The sequence below is a fragment of the Anopheles ziemanni genome, chromosome 2, assembly GCF_943734765.1.
Source record: "Anopheles ziemanni chromosome 2, idAnoZiCoDA_A2_x.2, whole genome shotgun sequence".
Classification (NCBI taxonomy): domain Eukaryota; kingdom Metazoa; phylum Arthropoda; class Insecta; order Diptera; family Culicidae; genus Anopheles; species Anopheles ziemanni.
The window spans coordinates 30,210,056-30,226,923 of record NC_080705.1 but is presented as its reverse complement, the minus strand read 5'-3'; positions in this window follow the sequence as shown (position 1 = coordinate 30,226,923).

Here is a 16,868-nt window from a genome sequence, read left to right as displayed (position 1 = left end):
GGTATATAATGCGTTACGGATTGACGCTTGCCTTTTGAGGTCGGATGTAAGAGTGCTTCTGATTTGTGCCAGCTTCCGCGTGGTACTTTTTATAGTGCTGTGATGCTTGAAGGTGATGTTGTATGGTTTCAACGAGCAGTCCTGTTCGTACCAGAGCGAGACTAATTACGGATATTTTTCGACGAACAATTGAAGGTCATGCCGTCATCAATCACTTTGTTTTAATTTTACCAGTTAGTTAAAATGTTGTAGTCAGAATTTGGTTTATTACAATTTGTAAAAGAAAACAAGACTATATCTAGCATTTACAATATGTTTAGCCAATAATGCTCACGTTACAGACGTAACTGTTTTTTTTAATTGCAAGTTTTAGCCATCATAAATGCCGCCTTACACACTATCCACGAGCCTGCCGCAAGGAGAGTTAAAAGAAAGGAGATGCTCCTCTGGAAGCCTTCTAACTATTGTACCGTTCTGATAGTGCCTTTAATTAGTTGGCCTCACTCATAAAACCGATCTTGCGGGCATCCTGCAGTAAATTGAGGTTGGAAAAACGAAAGAGGTTTATTTGTTTCCTGTTGCAGTGAAGACGTGGCAGACATGGAAGTACGGCTTGTTTCTCGAGTTTCAAAATAAGTGGAATTAAACTCAATATTATTGAAAAATATGCTCCAAAACTAAACAAAAAGTGTAATTACTCACAGCAAAAAATATATCACAGGAGTTTTTTTTAAATGGTTGTAGGCATTAGTAGTTATTCGTTGTTTTGTCGTTTCAAGTTGGTGCCGACACAATACGCAAGGCACAAAAAAAATGCAATAAAATACATTAAAGCGTGGAATGGTTGGTAAAAATAGAAAACAATAAAAGGTATAAGATATAATTTCTGACGGTTTTTGTTCAGCCAATAGAAATCTATCTAGAGAAAAGAGTCAATTATCCTGTGTAAAATATCCTTTTCGGTTTCTGCATTCGGGCGATGTTTTTGAGCAATTCAAATTTAAATTGGCACTGTCGATGATTTTTATTTTGAATATTGGCCAACGCATGCGCAGGGCAGAATGGAAATCTACCCCTCAGGAAAGGTTCATTTAAGGGGTAGCACGCATACAAAGGAAGATTCCTTACCAACACAATCGCACCGTATTCATCCGAAGGTAGAATGAATGGAAACTCGGATGTTCGATGTTTTTTTCCTCTTGCGAGGATGCCGCACAGTTCGTGCGCCGTGTTAGGTCCTTCGGGTGTGTTCACCACGTTCACGTTCATGCGATTCCGTATCAGCTGATATCGAACAAACATAATGGAGCAGCAAAACAACTGGCGCACACTTGTCGCTCGCACACCACCCGCCCGGTTCGTTCTTCTTCCACCGTGTTCCCCAAGCACCTGTGGCCCGTGGTTGGAATCAACCCTTGATGGGTGTGAGGGGCCCGCTGATGAAAGCACGCTCGTTTCCTTCCACTTCACGGTTTAAAGTGAAAACACTTTCCATCCCCCTCCCTCCCCTTCGCAATGTACCGAATTGGTATGCGCGGAGGCAATGGTCCGCGGAAAAGGCATCCAAGATGCGTTCCCCGTGGGAAGTGCGTGGTGGAAAGTCTTATCGAGCTGTTGTTGTTATTGTCGTCGATGAAACACGAAACCGCAACAAGAGGTGCGGGGGGAATGCAGGCGATTTCTTACCCATACCGGACCCGTATGGGCGCGGACCGTCCTGAGGCAGCCGAGGACAGGGAGGTGACGACATATTTTCGTTCTTCTTCCCGGCACCGTCGGCTTGACTTTTGTGGTCGGGCGCTTCAGGGTGTGGGGTAATCAAACTTTCTCTTGAATGTGCCGGAATGTGGCTCGTTGATGAACAAGAGTGGGGAAAAAGGACCATAAAGGAACGACACTTTCACCCAACGCGTCTTCCTTGGAGAAAGGCATGAATTTTTCATCCAAAGCATCCCCAATCGGCAGCTGTCTGATTTCGTTAGAAAGTTGCATATTTAGTGTCGATGGGTATGGAAAATATCGCCATCGGGAAAGTCACAGATATTTCACACGATTTCCCATTTTGACTCTTTTTCTTTTTGTGTATGTGGTTTAACTTTTTTGATTGAGAGTAACTTTAGAGATGTAATACTTTTCCCATTTTTTTAAGGCAATGTAAAAGCGGCTCTTCGGTTGATATTAGTTTTCTCCTCTCAAAGCTGTTAGTGGATGCTGTTGACTATGTTTTGGGGTTTTATTGCTTTAGTATTGGCTTCTTTTGATTGCGTTTTAAGTTTTATTAAATTTCCGATACAAAGAGACGTTCAGTTCAAAAGAAATTGAAGCTCGCTTCCATATGGGCGTAACATTTAAATTCAAACGTATTCTCAAATCGAACGAAAACGGGACATTCTCAAGAGGGGAATGCTAAGAATGTTGCATTTTATCAGACCTCCCAACCGGATATGTTTCTGTTCAGATGATTCCACCCGAGTGTGCGGCCGGAAAACAGACTACAATACCATCATCATCGACTCATTTCCAGCCGCAGCGTCTTCTTGCCACTCGGTCAAGACCCACTCGACGGCACAACACATCACAGCTCACTGTTGTGCTGGCATTCAGCGGCCCACAACTGGTGAAACTGCTTTCGGCCTTCGGGTCGTAAAATTGATGCTAATGGGATGATGATGTACTTCGAATTGCCTCATAAATATCCTCCGGTTCTTCCTCTTGCGAGCTTCCGAGAGGCAGCAAGCACGGTGGCGACGGTTTTCCGACGGACAAAGCGTTTTTTAACAGGTTACGTGATATTCCTGCAAAGCCGCAAATGTTCGGCAAACGTTCTCGGGGATCCCGGTTTTGGGCATTCGATTCGGTTTGGCGTTTGTAACGGTGGACTCCCTTTTGGAGCACTCACAAGGCACAATGAGCCATGGGGCGTAAGTGCAAGAGTTGGTAATGGAGTTGGTGAATCGAAACCATTCGCCCAATCGCGTCCCGGCCCCTTCCCCCAACCGGGGTCAGGAATTATTGCCCGGCTTATCACCTAATGGGGATGTGACCGGACGGACATTTGAATGGTCCCGAGCGTTCAACGGCGACGAAAATCCGACTAATTAATCGGGTCAGCTTTGTGCAGCGAATTTAAATCTATCACAAGCTGACTGAAGCACTCACCTACTCAACATCACGCTGGGACGAGTTGTGGTGGGGATGGGGTAGGGTGCGGGGTTTACCTTAGGGGCCGGAAATTGGTCTGCAAGTCATCGTTTATTTATTTGCGGGCCTGACGCGCCATGACGCGTAAATCGTACGTACATTTAAATGTTTTGGTCAATTATTTGCACTTGCAGTTTAATTGGCATAATAAATGTTTTATGATGGCGTTTAGTGAGGCAAATGCGGGATCGATTTTTTATTATGTGATCAACCGTACTACCATTAATTGTGGTTCACCGGAGAAATCTCCGGTAAACATGGATGATGTTAGGGGAAAATATTTGTGAGCCCGTGATGGAGACGCCCGGTGTTTTACGGCGGGAAAAGGAATTCGAGGTTCGTTTAAAGGTGAAGGGGATTAATGAGATGCTGATAAACTCATGTTTTGTTTGAGGTGAATTTTATCATGGTCTAATACAGTTCAATTTATGAAAAATTAAGAGAATCATCATTACAATGACGAAGAACTTTGAACTGCGATGTAAGATGCTTTAATCTCTTAAATCCAGAGAGATATTGAATGGCTTACACAAATTTATATGTTAAACAATGTTGATTTACATAGAATACATTTTCTGGATCCTTTTTTAGTTCTCATAACTTTACCGATTTTATACAACACTTTAGCATAGTTTTGAATTGAGATGAAATGTTTAAAAAAGAACGAATTTTTATTCCACTTTGAAAATGCGCTCTAGAAAAACCCTTTATTTATGTATTATTTCCTCGATTAATAGTTTTACTGTAGAAGTTTTGTCTAGTTTGAAAAAGTCAGCCAATCTGTGATTTTCCCCATCGGAATCAAGCGCCAAAGACTTTGATTGAAATAATCGATTTAATTTCACCAATTCGGACCAAACCGGCGTACCAATCGATCGGGAGATTGACCGGTCAGTCCGGTTCGCACGGTCGGTCAGCTGACGCACGGAAGGAAGTCCCTCGAGACCTTCACGAACCACGCTGATGCCGCCGCCGCCGACGATGATGATGATGATGATGATCCGGGGTTTTCTCTGTTTGAAAATGGCAATCCATTTGGCTTCAGGTGGAGTGGATCCTATCCCTAGCTGGCTGCCTTCACACGTTCGTGTCGGGTGAAAATTGATATTTATGTTCAACCCACACACACACACGCGCGCCCGCGCGGCTAAGCCATTTCTTGGGATACGAAAGGGTTCTGCAGCCACGCGCCGTGGGGATAAAGTTTGTTACGATTGAAAAGTTCTTCCGCACCGGGATTTGATGCAATTTTGATTGGCAGTAGTTCGTCGGATTCGAATTGGAATCGTTTTGGGGTTTCGAGCGCGTGCGGGAACGCAATGACGGGGGCTTTTTGATGGATTCGATCGAATTTCCCCCGGCCCCGGCAAGTGGAAATCCCGGCCGGAAATGAGACGGAACGGACGTCCGCATAATTCACGGTTTCGAAATGATCCGTGCTTACGCCGACGGTGTGTTGGCTTTCGTTCATATTCCACCGGTTGCCGGCTCGGTCGGGTCAACAAAAGGTGGGTTTGCCTAACAACACTGGCGATGCATCATCGCCATCATCGCCATCATCATTACCCTCACGTGGGTAGGTTGCTTTGATGTATGTATTTCCGTACGATGCGTGCGATCGGTGAGAGCGTTTTCATTGCAGTTATTAGGGTTTCGTGTAGGCGTGGGGCGCTCGGAATGGACTCTTTTCCACACCGACCGTGCTCCAATATGGTGCTTTCATTTAGTGCAACGAAGGGGGGAGGAAAGGGTTGGACAATGATGAGGATCGGAAAAGTCAGTGATTGCTGACCGTTTCGATGGAGGAAAAACGGGACGAATTTACCTTTGCTGGGCCGAGCCTAATCGTGGGTTATATGAGCTAGTCAAATACCCATACCAACATACCCAAATATTTGCTCCATAAAGGTCAGAGTAATTTAAACGTTTGGCATCTATCTTCCACCACACTTTTGGAGACGATTGAGCGTATTAAATTGATTGGACTCGGTTTTATTTAGTTCTATTTTTTGCTGCAGCTGAAACCCCTCATTTCACCCTACGAGCACAGATTTACTTGAAATAGTTGTGATTTATTTTATTAAAGAAGATTATATTGGTTGGTCTTATTTTTTTTTTTGAATTGTTTTTTCTTTGAAACTACTAATTGAACTTCCCCGTTTCATCATACGATGGGGATTTAAGGATAAAAAGTAAAACTTGACTTGATAAGAGGTAAAACAACTCGACACCAGCTTTAAAACATCCTGTCTCTTCCATGCGAGAAGAGCAGTTGACTTATAAATAAATAATCGATCTTGATAATAATCGTTGAAATGCTCTTCAAACTTTTCAAAATGTCCTTTCTAGTGTACCTACTAATAATTAAGGAGATTGAAGGAAACATTTGCAGGGATGACTTTTGATTAAACTGTTAAGATTTCTCACTGAAAGAAATATGCATTCCTTCTAACATCATATTCATTGCTTAGACTAAATGTTTGAAAAGGAAATTACTAACAGTAAGCAAACAAGGAATAATTCGTTTTTCATTAATAAAAAACAAATAAAATATGAATATTGATAGGTTATCATTAGTGGTTTACAGGTGACATACATAAATGCACGGAAATTTGGTTGATTAGACAATAACATTTTTAATTTGATGACCTTTTCGGCGCCTAAACCGAACAAATAAGCAACGGATAAATCAAATGTCACTAAACTTTTCCCCACAAAACTATCCAAAATAATCCATTTCAACACCCATCTATCTCTTCGGCCTCATCAATCACACTTTCGCGTGTATGCAGTGAACTGGAACCCATTCCAAGCGTCAGGTTCGAATTATAAACATGCTACATTTAATCCAATTACTTTTGCTACGAACATTCCCCGGCACGAGCCGGGCGTTTGAAATTGCTTGCCGGGAAACGCATGACCTTCCCCCTCCCCCACCGGAACCAGACCGGGTATTACATCGCGGCAATTAGCTGCTGATTCTCGAGATGCTCCATACTGGAGGCTCGTTTGGAAATGATTTAACTGTGGGGCGGTCTGGCTGGAGGTGGCGCACCGTACGAGCGATAAAATCGAATTAACCACCCCGGAATCGGATTAGAATTGTCGCGCAGATGGAGCAGAACTGGCACCGACCGAACACCACCGATCCGACGATACCAGAAGCAGGCGAATTGTAATAGACCGGGTGGGATTTTAGTAGCTGTTTAATACGATTGACATTTGCTCGGATGTCCATTATCCGCCTTTATGGGGCATTTATTGCAAATGGACGTGTTTTGCAATCGGGAGATTAGCAGTGTGTTTTCATCGCCAAATTATTTATATATTGGAGTAAATCCAAGGGGTTTTTTCCTATCGGCAATTATTTTGGAGGTTATCAGTAACTAAGTGACTAACGATTCATTTTACCTAAGCATCATCAGCTGGTCGTTCGTTTCTTCGGACAATTTAGGTAATGGCTTTTCACTACTTTGTAGTTGGCCCTGGTCGACAGTTAATGGCAAAACTTTAAGAGCGCAACAGTTCGCAGAACATGAACTGCAAGGACCACGTGCTGGGATGGATCTCCGTTGACAGAGTTCGCTTCAACACAACCGGTGTTAATGAACTTGGGAGGTTCCGAGAAAGGACAAAATCGGTTGATTTACCTCAACCTTTCCAACCAACGAGCGTAGTTTACCTAGCACTCGAGAAACAACCACAATCTTCGTGCTTCCCCGGCTCGGAAAGAATTTTCGTGGAAAGTCACACTTTCCTTCTCACGTGAAAATTGGACCGAACAGCCAGCGGGGTTGGTGCATATTTTATGTGACCCTCTTCTATTCAATTTGCTCCAAAGTTACGGGATTCGGCCGTCGTAGGGAAGGTGTCGTGTCGTTAGTGTAGGTCATCGATTAGTGTTGACGTGGGGTTGATGTTCATTCCGGGAAGTCCAACAGACAGACAAACAAACAAACGATTCTCGGGTGTCAAATTAATGTCCGGCATGTGGACATCCCAAGTGGTGAGCCAAGTGGCTTTGTTTGCACTGGTTGTCCCTTTTTCCGTTGATGAACCGGAGATCTCGGGCAAAGCGCTTTAATTATTCCGTTCGAACTTGGTTTGCATCGGGTTAAGCGTTCCGTTCAACGTTCGGTTTACGATTTAATCTTGAAAATGTTGAATATTCTGTTGTCGTTATCTTTTGTGAAACAAACACTATTTCATGTTCTTCACAAAGGACATGGTTTTCTTCTCTTTACTTTTTCGTAAACAAAACGATTTATACTCATCAAAGGTATTTGGAAACGAAATTTAAAGTAGGAAATGAATCTCAAAAATGTGTTTCTTTAACTTTTCATATCCTTTTCGAGATTATATTGTTTGGCACTTGATAACAGTCTTGATAGAAAAAGATCGGTTACATCGAGTTTTTACATTCAAAAAGGTTCTCTCATTTACAAAAAATGTGTAGTCTTTGTACAAATTTTAGGGACAGTTTTTTTTAACATTAAACTTTTAACCTAATGTTTGCTATATGATTGCTTTAATAACGGTAAAAAATCATACGAAAAAGATATTTTGGTTAGTTGATAACCTATAAAATGAAGTAAAAAGTCAAAACCATCACTATTTTAAGAAAACATCGTTCATGTTTTTTTATATGTTTCCAAGTAAAGGTCGTTGTTGAATGCAGGGAACAAAAAGGGCAAAACAAAGTTCATCTCCTTCCGAAACAAAAACCCAGTGAAGGGTGTGTTTGCACTTAAGTTAAATTTCCCATCTCATTTTGATGGATTTTAATCATTTAAGCTAACACTGGCCACTCAGCCGGTACCCTGAGGAGGGTTGGAGATAGTCCATCGTACCACCGGAGAGGTTTCAAGCGCCAGACAAAAGTAGAGAAATTTGTGCTCTGTTCTACAGTATTCCTTTTTTTTGTATCGTTCGGATTTTTGTTTTGTCTCTTTTGTTGCGGAATCTTGTTACCGGTGCTGCATTGTTCAGGTAAATTAACTTAAAGATAAACTCTCTATCTTTCACTCACACACACACACACACACACTTACACAGGGTAGGGCAGAGAAAAGCTGCAGTGAGTAAAACACCTCCCCCAAGCGGACGACCCCAAGGCAGACTTCCTTACTCTTCGCCCAAGCGGCATCTAGCTTTGTGTTCCACTAAGTAGTTGCATTAAGAATGGAAATGAGTTGCCAGTCCATCGAGCGAGCTGAGCTGCTTGTCTTTCCGAACTGACCTGCAACCATTCCGGTCGAGGCTGTTTGAAAGGACGCGGGATGCGCACTTTAAAACGATTTTCCTCTCCATTCGATTGCCTGTCCCCCGCTGGTGGGGTATGCGTATTGTAGGGAGTAAGTTTTTTTGAGCTACTTTTCCTAACTCCCCTCCTTTTGCCTACAGAAATGCTAATCGAGCGAAGCAATCTTGCCCGAGCTACCTAGGCTGCTGGGAAAACAGTGGACTGTTCCGATGGACTGCACACAACTGTGTCCCCATCTCGGGTGCAAATGTGCAATGGCTCGGAAATGGAAGTCGTGATTTCTTATTTTCCCCGTTACTTTACCTTTGCGGCCCGGCGCAAGTAAAATACGGTGAGCAACGTTTCCCGGTGAGCTGGGAGAAAATGAACTACAAGGCTTGAGACATTAAAGGACGGACAACGATTGCTAGCAAAAGGACAAGTGAATGTTGATTCGAAAAAACAAGCAACTTAATCTTCTACACTAGAACTTGTAAGTTTCTGCAGTTAGTTCTTTTGCTGGAGCTATCAGCTGGAAAGATTTATCATTTAGTTATATTTCAGGCGTTTGAGAAACCAAGTTGAAGGTGTTGTTTTCCACTGGATGATAATTTAATTACGCTGAACAAACACTTTTTCCAGTCAAAGACAAGGGGACTGCATAATTCTAGTCAAACATCTTTTAAAATTATTCGAATTTCAGGAGCACATAAAGCCATGAATTTTTTTCTCTTTAGTTCAATTTGCGTGTTTGGCTAATTTCTTACGTATTTTTTTTGGTTGACTTAAGTTTTTTTCTCTGTTCATTGTGTTACTTGTTTCGGAATGTTTTAACGGAGAGAAGCATCCAAATCTACACTTTTCTTTTCTTGTTTTATTTGTTTTCTTTCAAGTGTTCATCTTTTTGAAAATAGTTTGTCATGAGACAAGGTTAAACTTTCAGTTTTGTTTAGTTCTGCTTTTTATTGTTTTTCTTTTGTTGTCCGACTATTTCTTTTACTGAAAATATTTCGCATAGTAGAGCGGTTATTGCGTGTTTTTATTCTCATTGCGTTTTTTTTTGTTCTAATCTAAAGTTGATCGTCAATCGTCTAATCTAAAGTTGGGGGTGCCCATGGCGCAGCGGTAGCGCGAGGAAACACCACACCACAGGTGTGGGATCGAATCTCGAGTCTGGCACCCCCCGGTATTACGAACGGCTAACCACCGATCTATAATATACCGTCTTTCGGTCACACAAACTCTCTTCGGAGAGAGGCCTTGTCCCACTAGGGGATGTCGTGCCACATAAAAAAAAAAAAAAAAGTTGATCGTCACGCAAAGACTTTAATGCAACAGCGGTTTTTAGGTCACACCGTTTATTTTTATTTAAATTTTCAAGCAGTTTCTTTCATATCAATTGTATACAGTTAGTGCACCAAGTAAACAGAACGGTGAACATTTAGCTTTGCATAATCCACAAAGGTGGTTTTGTTTTATCTGTTTTGCTACGCTTCCCGGTTAAATATCCTTCACGCAAAATCATCACCATAGTTATACAACCCGATGATAAATGGTGCAAACATTCCTTCCACATAAAATGCCAACGGAAAAATAAATTGTTTACGGTGTGGTTTGCTGGTTTGTTTTATCTTGCCAGTTACTTTCATTCCGATTGCGTTCTTCAACCCATGTCTTCACATGTTCTAGCCAAATGGTTCAACCGTAAGCAGCCATTTGTAGTATTACTGACTTTCTGCTGAATGTGGAAAATGTGTCGAACGTAACTTATTTTACTAATTTTCTTGTGAAAAGAATTTTGCATCACAATAGGAGTTCCATTGCCAATTAAAAAGTAACTTAATACACTCCAGGATGCACTTGAGACTGCAAACAAAACACACCTAGTCGGAACCCACCACCTAGCATATGTAATAGGCTCATGGAAGGGAGTTTAGTCTCGCCGGACTTGTTATAACCTATGGCTCCGGGGCATTTCTTTCATCAAGTTGCAAGAAAGAATTGAACGTTGTGTACGGAAGAAACTGTTTTCTTATTTACCAAGCGAATGGGGAATAAATCGTTAGCCAGAGGCGGTTCCTGGTGGGAGGGAGGCGGATCGTACAACTCGTAGTACAAATGTATTTATTCACCATTTAATAATACAACGAGAATCGTATGCGGGAGTCTATAAGTCCTAAAGGATTTGTAGATAGTTACCTCTCTTCGCTGAGTGGAGTAGTCTGTCCAAACAATGCTTTCCTCGGTCGTCCCGGTCCCAGTCCTATTATTTGATCCTAGGATGGTCAGTCAGGAAATCAGGGAACAAATGGGCGAGCTGGTCTTAACCTTCGGTGCATCCCCCGTTGGAAGGTATTTCATTCGTTTATCCAATGCAAATATTTACGCTTTACATCGCACCGATGGAGAGGATGAACCGGGCAGGGAACGGTCAGGTGGAAAACGCGTACCAGTTTACGGGTTCAGAGCCACACCACGGTAGTGCAGTCGCAGTGCTTGATTTAGCAACTATTTCCCGCAGGATTTGTGCGGAAAGCCGGAAGTGTGCCGGACGTTGCGAACTGCGGCGAATTCCCTTTGGATGCAAGCCGAGATAAATTCCACATTGTTGTCAGCTACGCGCGTCGCCTGTTGGCCTGTGCTTTTGCGGACAGTGTAATGTTTGCCGCTCTGTGAGAAGTCCTTCGAAGTGCCCATTGAACCAGGAACCATGTTTGTGCACCGAACCTCCGGTCAGTCGCCGGATTCGATTGTGGATGGGTGTAATGGGGCCGAATTCAAGAGTGTTTGATGTACCACGCGTCTGCACGTGACCATTCCCGGGGACGTGCCTGCTGTGCTTTGGCGAGAGGACAATAGTTTGTCTGTGTTTTAACCCGGCCCATTTGGAACTAGTGTATGGTTTTGTGCAACATGTGCGATTGCAAGTTTGGAAAATGAAAAAAGGGCCTTTTCAAATTAAACGATTTCATTTATTAGCACCCCCATTTTAATTAACAAACGTTACAAAAATTAATTAAAAGCCATTCCTTGTTTGATTGCGCTTATTGGTACGTCATTTGATGAAATATTTCAACATTTGTGTTGCGCTGCCCAATGCAATGGAAAGTATTTTTGATTAGCTTGTTTCGAAAGTTTCCCTCTTGTTTCGTTTCCATCCACGCGCTCCCGCTGTTCGCATCGTGTCGCCTTTTTCCGGCGATGTAATATTTGATCGCACCGGACTAACATGCCCTCTGGAGTGCGAAGTTGCACGAATTCCACCCGATCGGCCCCGACGCTCGGCGTGTTTATTCAATTTTCTAACCGCCAGGATGCAGGGGAACTTTTGTTCTATTTGAATGCGGCGGCAGGGTCGAGGGTGGGATGGAAATTGATTTGCTGAACGGGGGAGAATAATTTATTAATACCATTCCGGTATGAATTTAATTGAACAACTTTCAACCACACGCCACACCGCTTCCGTCCGCCCCGGTTACCGCCATTATGTTGCGCGCCGGGTCAACATTGAGCGAGAGAATTGGCTGACGACGTGCTGGATGGAATATTAAATATGACAGAATGCAACCAAATGGAAGAAACGGAAGGGCAATCGGCAATCGGTGGACCACGAAGGAGTAGGCTACGATGCAACAGTTTACAAACCGGGCTGCCAATAGCAACGGGACCTGGACTTGTTGGTAGATTGGCAATAATAATAAGCAGCGTTGCACCGAACGTTGTTTGTTCTTTTGCTTGTAACACACGGGGAAGAATTAATATTTGAAATTGATGAAAACTACTTAGTTCATTAATTTGTGAGACGATATGTTTAGATAACCCTGTTTGTATATATAGACTTAGTAGGTGGTGTTCTTTTTTTATTTTCAAATGCGGTACATTTTAAACCCGAGACTCCAAAACAGAAAAAATACTCATAAGTATGTATGTTTTGTTAGTGAATAATCTCAACGTCGGCTCAAAACAATAGGCAAACAATACTGTTATCTCGGAAAATAACTAAATAGTCGTTTTTAGTAGATGCTTTCATTGGTTTCGAATTTCTATCTATATTTCACCAAATTACATTTTCACCTAACCGATTCCATGTCGTTTTTCCAAGTTTGATAATATGTTTCTATTCTTTTCTGGCAGCGCTAACAAATACCTTTAATTTTTTGATAAACTATTTCATTCTTTCTTCTTGTTTTTATATGTGGAATAATAACGTTCCATGACCCTTTTACACTTTCTCTAATTCGTTATGTTGAGAAATTGGGAAGGTCACGTTAGAGTCGAAATACATTGACGTTTTGAGTATGGTTTTTTGAACGAAGAAGGTTTACAGTTCTCGTAATGTTTCCATGTCATATTATTCACAAATTTAAACAGATACGGTTGAAAGTTGTATGAATCGTATGTTCGATGTAGATATAACTGAATAAAAATATTTCTTTTTTATGCTCACAGGGACGCTTCTCTGTAAATAAAAAAAAAATACAATCTTGAAACAATTGTGTTACATTAGGGACCAACTTTTATGGCGTCGGTGAAATAAAAAATTTGGCAACAAGAGAACTACATTCAAACTAATCACCACTTTGCCACAAAATTTCTAGACCATAGCAGAAACAAGTCAGGCGTGCGAGGTTTTTAGAAAGGAGTTATTCTGTCAAACATGATTTGTCGAAAAAATGTCTAAGCTCCTATGATGAGTAAATATCTAAACAATTAGAAACTCAACCAGCTGTGGTTATTAAAAGCTGATCAAACGGCTGCCATGAATTTCTTTCAATGTCGGAGGACACCGATCAAGCAGAAAAACCATGAACCGAAATGAAAATCAGCATCCTTCGCCATTGGCATCGCTCGCAAAAAGTGCCGATGAAAGTGAACTGAGTGTGCGTTGAAAGATGGCAACCACAAACCGATTTAACTTTTCATTAGCCACCCAGTCGGTTTCCTTCGGCATTTTCTTTGCCCGCCGTCCGAGTTGAAACCGAACGCAATCGAGTGCACTTGAACTTTGGTGTCGTTTCAGAACGCTTATTTTGCAACAAAACAACTCAATTCAACTAACTTTCACCGTTCGGGTGGCGCGGGAAAAGCCGGGGACTGAGTAGAAGAGGAAAGTGCATGTGCATCGCATTTGCATCATTCCGAGCATCGAAAGGACGCATGCACCCGGGTTTTTAGGGTGGTGAGAGCAACTTTTGTACAACCCTGCTGAACGGGTGGGGGATGGGGTTGGGAAAGTGAAAAGTTTCCCGAACGGCGTCAAATCAACTCGGAGTCGTCGGAGTCGTTTGAATTTCCCAAAGCGAACGAGCGGCATAACTTTTCCCACGTCAAACATTAGCTGTCACATCCTTTCGCGGTCCGGGGGCCGCAAGGACCGAAGCGGTGGATGTTTGTCAACATTTATTGTCCATCTAGGGGGAGTTTGTGTCTGTGTCCGTGTGCCTGGTATCGTGAACTTCAAATCTCGACATTCGCATAGCGAACATTCGAGCTCGGCGACGGTTTTCACTGCGGATTGCGTACTTGGTTTTTGAAAACCGCTCGTTTGTTGTTGCGAGACGATATTTCTATGTGTATGTCGCTCGAAATGATCTTTTAATAATTTATCGTACACGTTTCCCCTGGAGCACACTTCATCTCACACATGCTGGCGATTCGGCAGCTTAAAAACCGTGGCTTACACCTTTGGGCCTGAAGTTGCTCGTTGCTCGAAGCCTCGTTCCCGCCAGCGAACATTGTTGTTCGGTTGCCGTTGCCAAAGGCCGGACGGACTTCCGTCGGATGGAGAACTCCACTGCTGCTTCATGCTTTTTGTGAGAATGGACAAAACGCAGACTCCATTTTGCACCATTAAAGTTGTTGGACACAAAACGGTTTAGGTATCGGTGGCTGTTTTTCTTGATGGGATGAATAAAAATGTGCATTAAATTCGTGTGTAACAGAAAGCAGGAATAAATGTAGCAACAATTTAACAACAACCCGACTGATAAATATCTACATTGCATCGGCTGTTCGCTTCGGAATTCAAGCGTCCAGCTTGTGTGAGCTGACGGTATCTGATTTCGGTGGTTTTCCAAACGGCAAGTCGACTGCCTCCGCAACTTTGAGACTTTGTCGTTTCAATTAATAAAAATTAATTTATCGCATTCTTCCTTCAGTGCGGTTTTCATTTAACTCCCAGCAACAGTGTGGTTCCCTCTTTTTTTGTGAGTAGCTTGCAAGTTTACACACTCACATAAATTTTGCTCTCATTATTTGTCACATTCCATGATGGGATGTGGGTGGGGACCCAGTTTGCCAGACAATGCAAACGCCCCCCGGTTTCTTGCGTTGGGCTTCGTTTCGTTTTTGGCAAGCTCACAACCATCGTCCGTTATTATTCACAACGCTAGGACGAATCGAATGGCACACATGAGTTCGGAGATTTATGAATTAAAATTTTGCACGATTGTGATTTCTTCCGGCCTGTCGGTATGGAAACTGACCACATTCAACTTCAACGTTCAACAGGCAGACTGGTAGCAGGTTTGGAATGTGGGTACCAGCATCGCTCACCAAGAGTAAGAACACAAAGTACATTAATAAACTTGTTTGAATGCATTGTTTATTAGCAACAGGAAATTTTTGCGGCCGTTACAAAATGGGAAAACAATGTAGAATATTCTATCTTTTTATAAAATTTGGCATGATTTGACGCTTTCTTTTAACATAACTATCAGTAAAATTTAATTAAATATGATCCTTTTCCAGGATACAGCTCTTTCATGTCCTTTGAAGAATCCTTTTTGTAAGCTGTAATAATAGAAATAGAATAGAAACGCTTCGAATGTTTAAGCCACAAAAAGCTTTACCTACCGGATGTGTCTCGGCTAAACCCTTGAAACTTTTCCAAAGTTCATCGACAAAAGTTCGTCGATGAAGCGTTATTTACAGCGGCACAATCTTCCTGTACACTGTTTTTATATGATTTTACAAAGTTTTAAAGTTTTTTAGTTCTCGAGAGAATATTTTATTTTTGAATGTAAAAATTTGCCCTTGGAATTAGGTAAATTTATATATTCAATCGCCAATTAGCTATGCGTTCTGCATAGAATTTCTGTTCCCCTCAAACTGAAAGTTTGCATAATTTGAAACAGAAAAAGAATAAATACTCATTAAGAATATGGCCACAGTATTAAAACATATCAACATTATATGGAAACAGAAACAAGCAGATATGGGAAAATCATTTATTTGAGGCAACACTTTCATCACACTCACATTAATTATTGCTGAACGGTAGAGTTCTTTCACACGGTACCATTTTTTATACAAACTCACGCACAAAAGCTGTGTTAATATAGGTAGTCTCACGTTCGGAGCGTCACGAATTCTTACCGGCTATAATGCTCGTTACATTTTACAGTTACATATTATATGCTCCAGCGGTCGATACTATTATTGCGTTCACCTAGAACCTAAAGCTTAGAACACTAAACTGTTCGTTTTCGTATGTATGGATAATAAATACGCTTTTCTTTTCTGCAGGCTGTTGACTAAGTTGAGTACACATTCTAACGTTCAAACACACACTCACACCATATGCGCAGCTTCTTATAAAGTGCATGTCGTTTTAATTCACTTAAATGTGAACCTTCCTCCTCATCCGCGCGGATCGGTATCGTCTCGAAATCGCTAAGTTTTATGGACGAACCCCTTAGTAACAGTCTGCCCGAGTGTCAATTTCAACGCTGACGGCTTCCACTCTCATTCCAAACTCGGTCAGTCTAAATTTAGTCAAACTGATCGACCGAGTGCTGGAGCCAAAGTAGATGCGTCGGCAAACAAGGGTCGGCTAACCGAGCACTTTCGTCCCGTCTACGTTCCATTTCTTGAGAAGATCACTTCCCGAGAGCGGGCGGATACTTAAACTCACGCCGCATGTTGCTTTAGTTCTGGTCCGAAAATAGAACCTCGACATAATGACGCATGGTGTGTATACCATAAAAGTGGCCGTCGGCTTTGAGCGATGGAATTATGATCGATTCCGGACACCGATCGCGCGGGATGTCGCGGTGGAAAGTGTACCTATTTTTAAGCTCCATTCCTACGGAACGAAGACGAGCGAAGCCGCGTGGAGGGTAGAGCGATAGGGCTAGATTTAAATGCTGACTTACAGAAAGAACACTCCCGTTCGAAAATCTTCGTATATACAAATCGGGGGAGAAATAAAACACAACACAAAACGCGGTTCTAAAAATACCTCCGATGCACGCGCACCTGCACCCTTTGAGGTGCTGAAGAACTAGAGCGAGCCCGTGTCTAAACAAAATACTGTTCTTATTTTACACCTCCTCTTCCCGCAGCACTCATTATGCAAACGTGTTTTGGAAGCAACGAAATGTAACCCTCAATCCTTTCAATCAACGCACGCCTCCTAATCTTC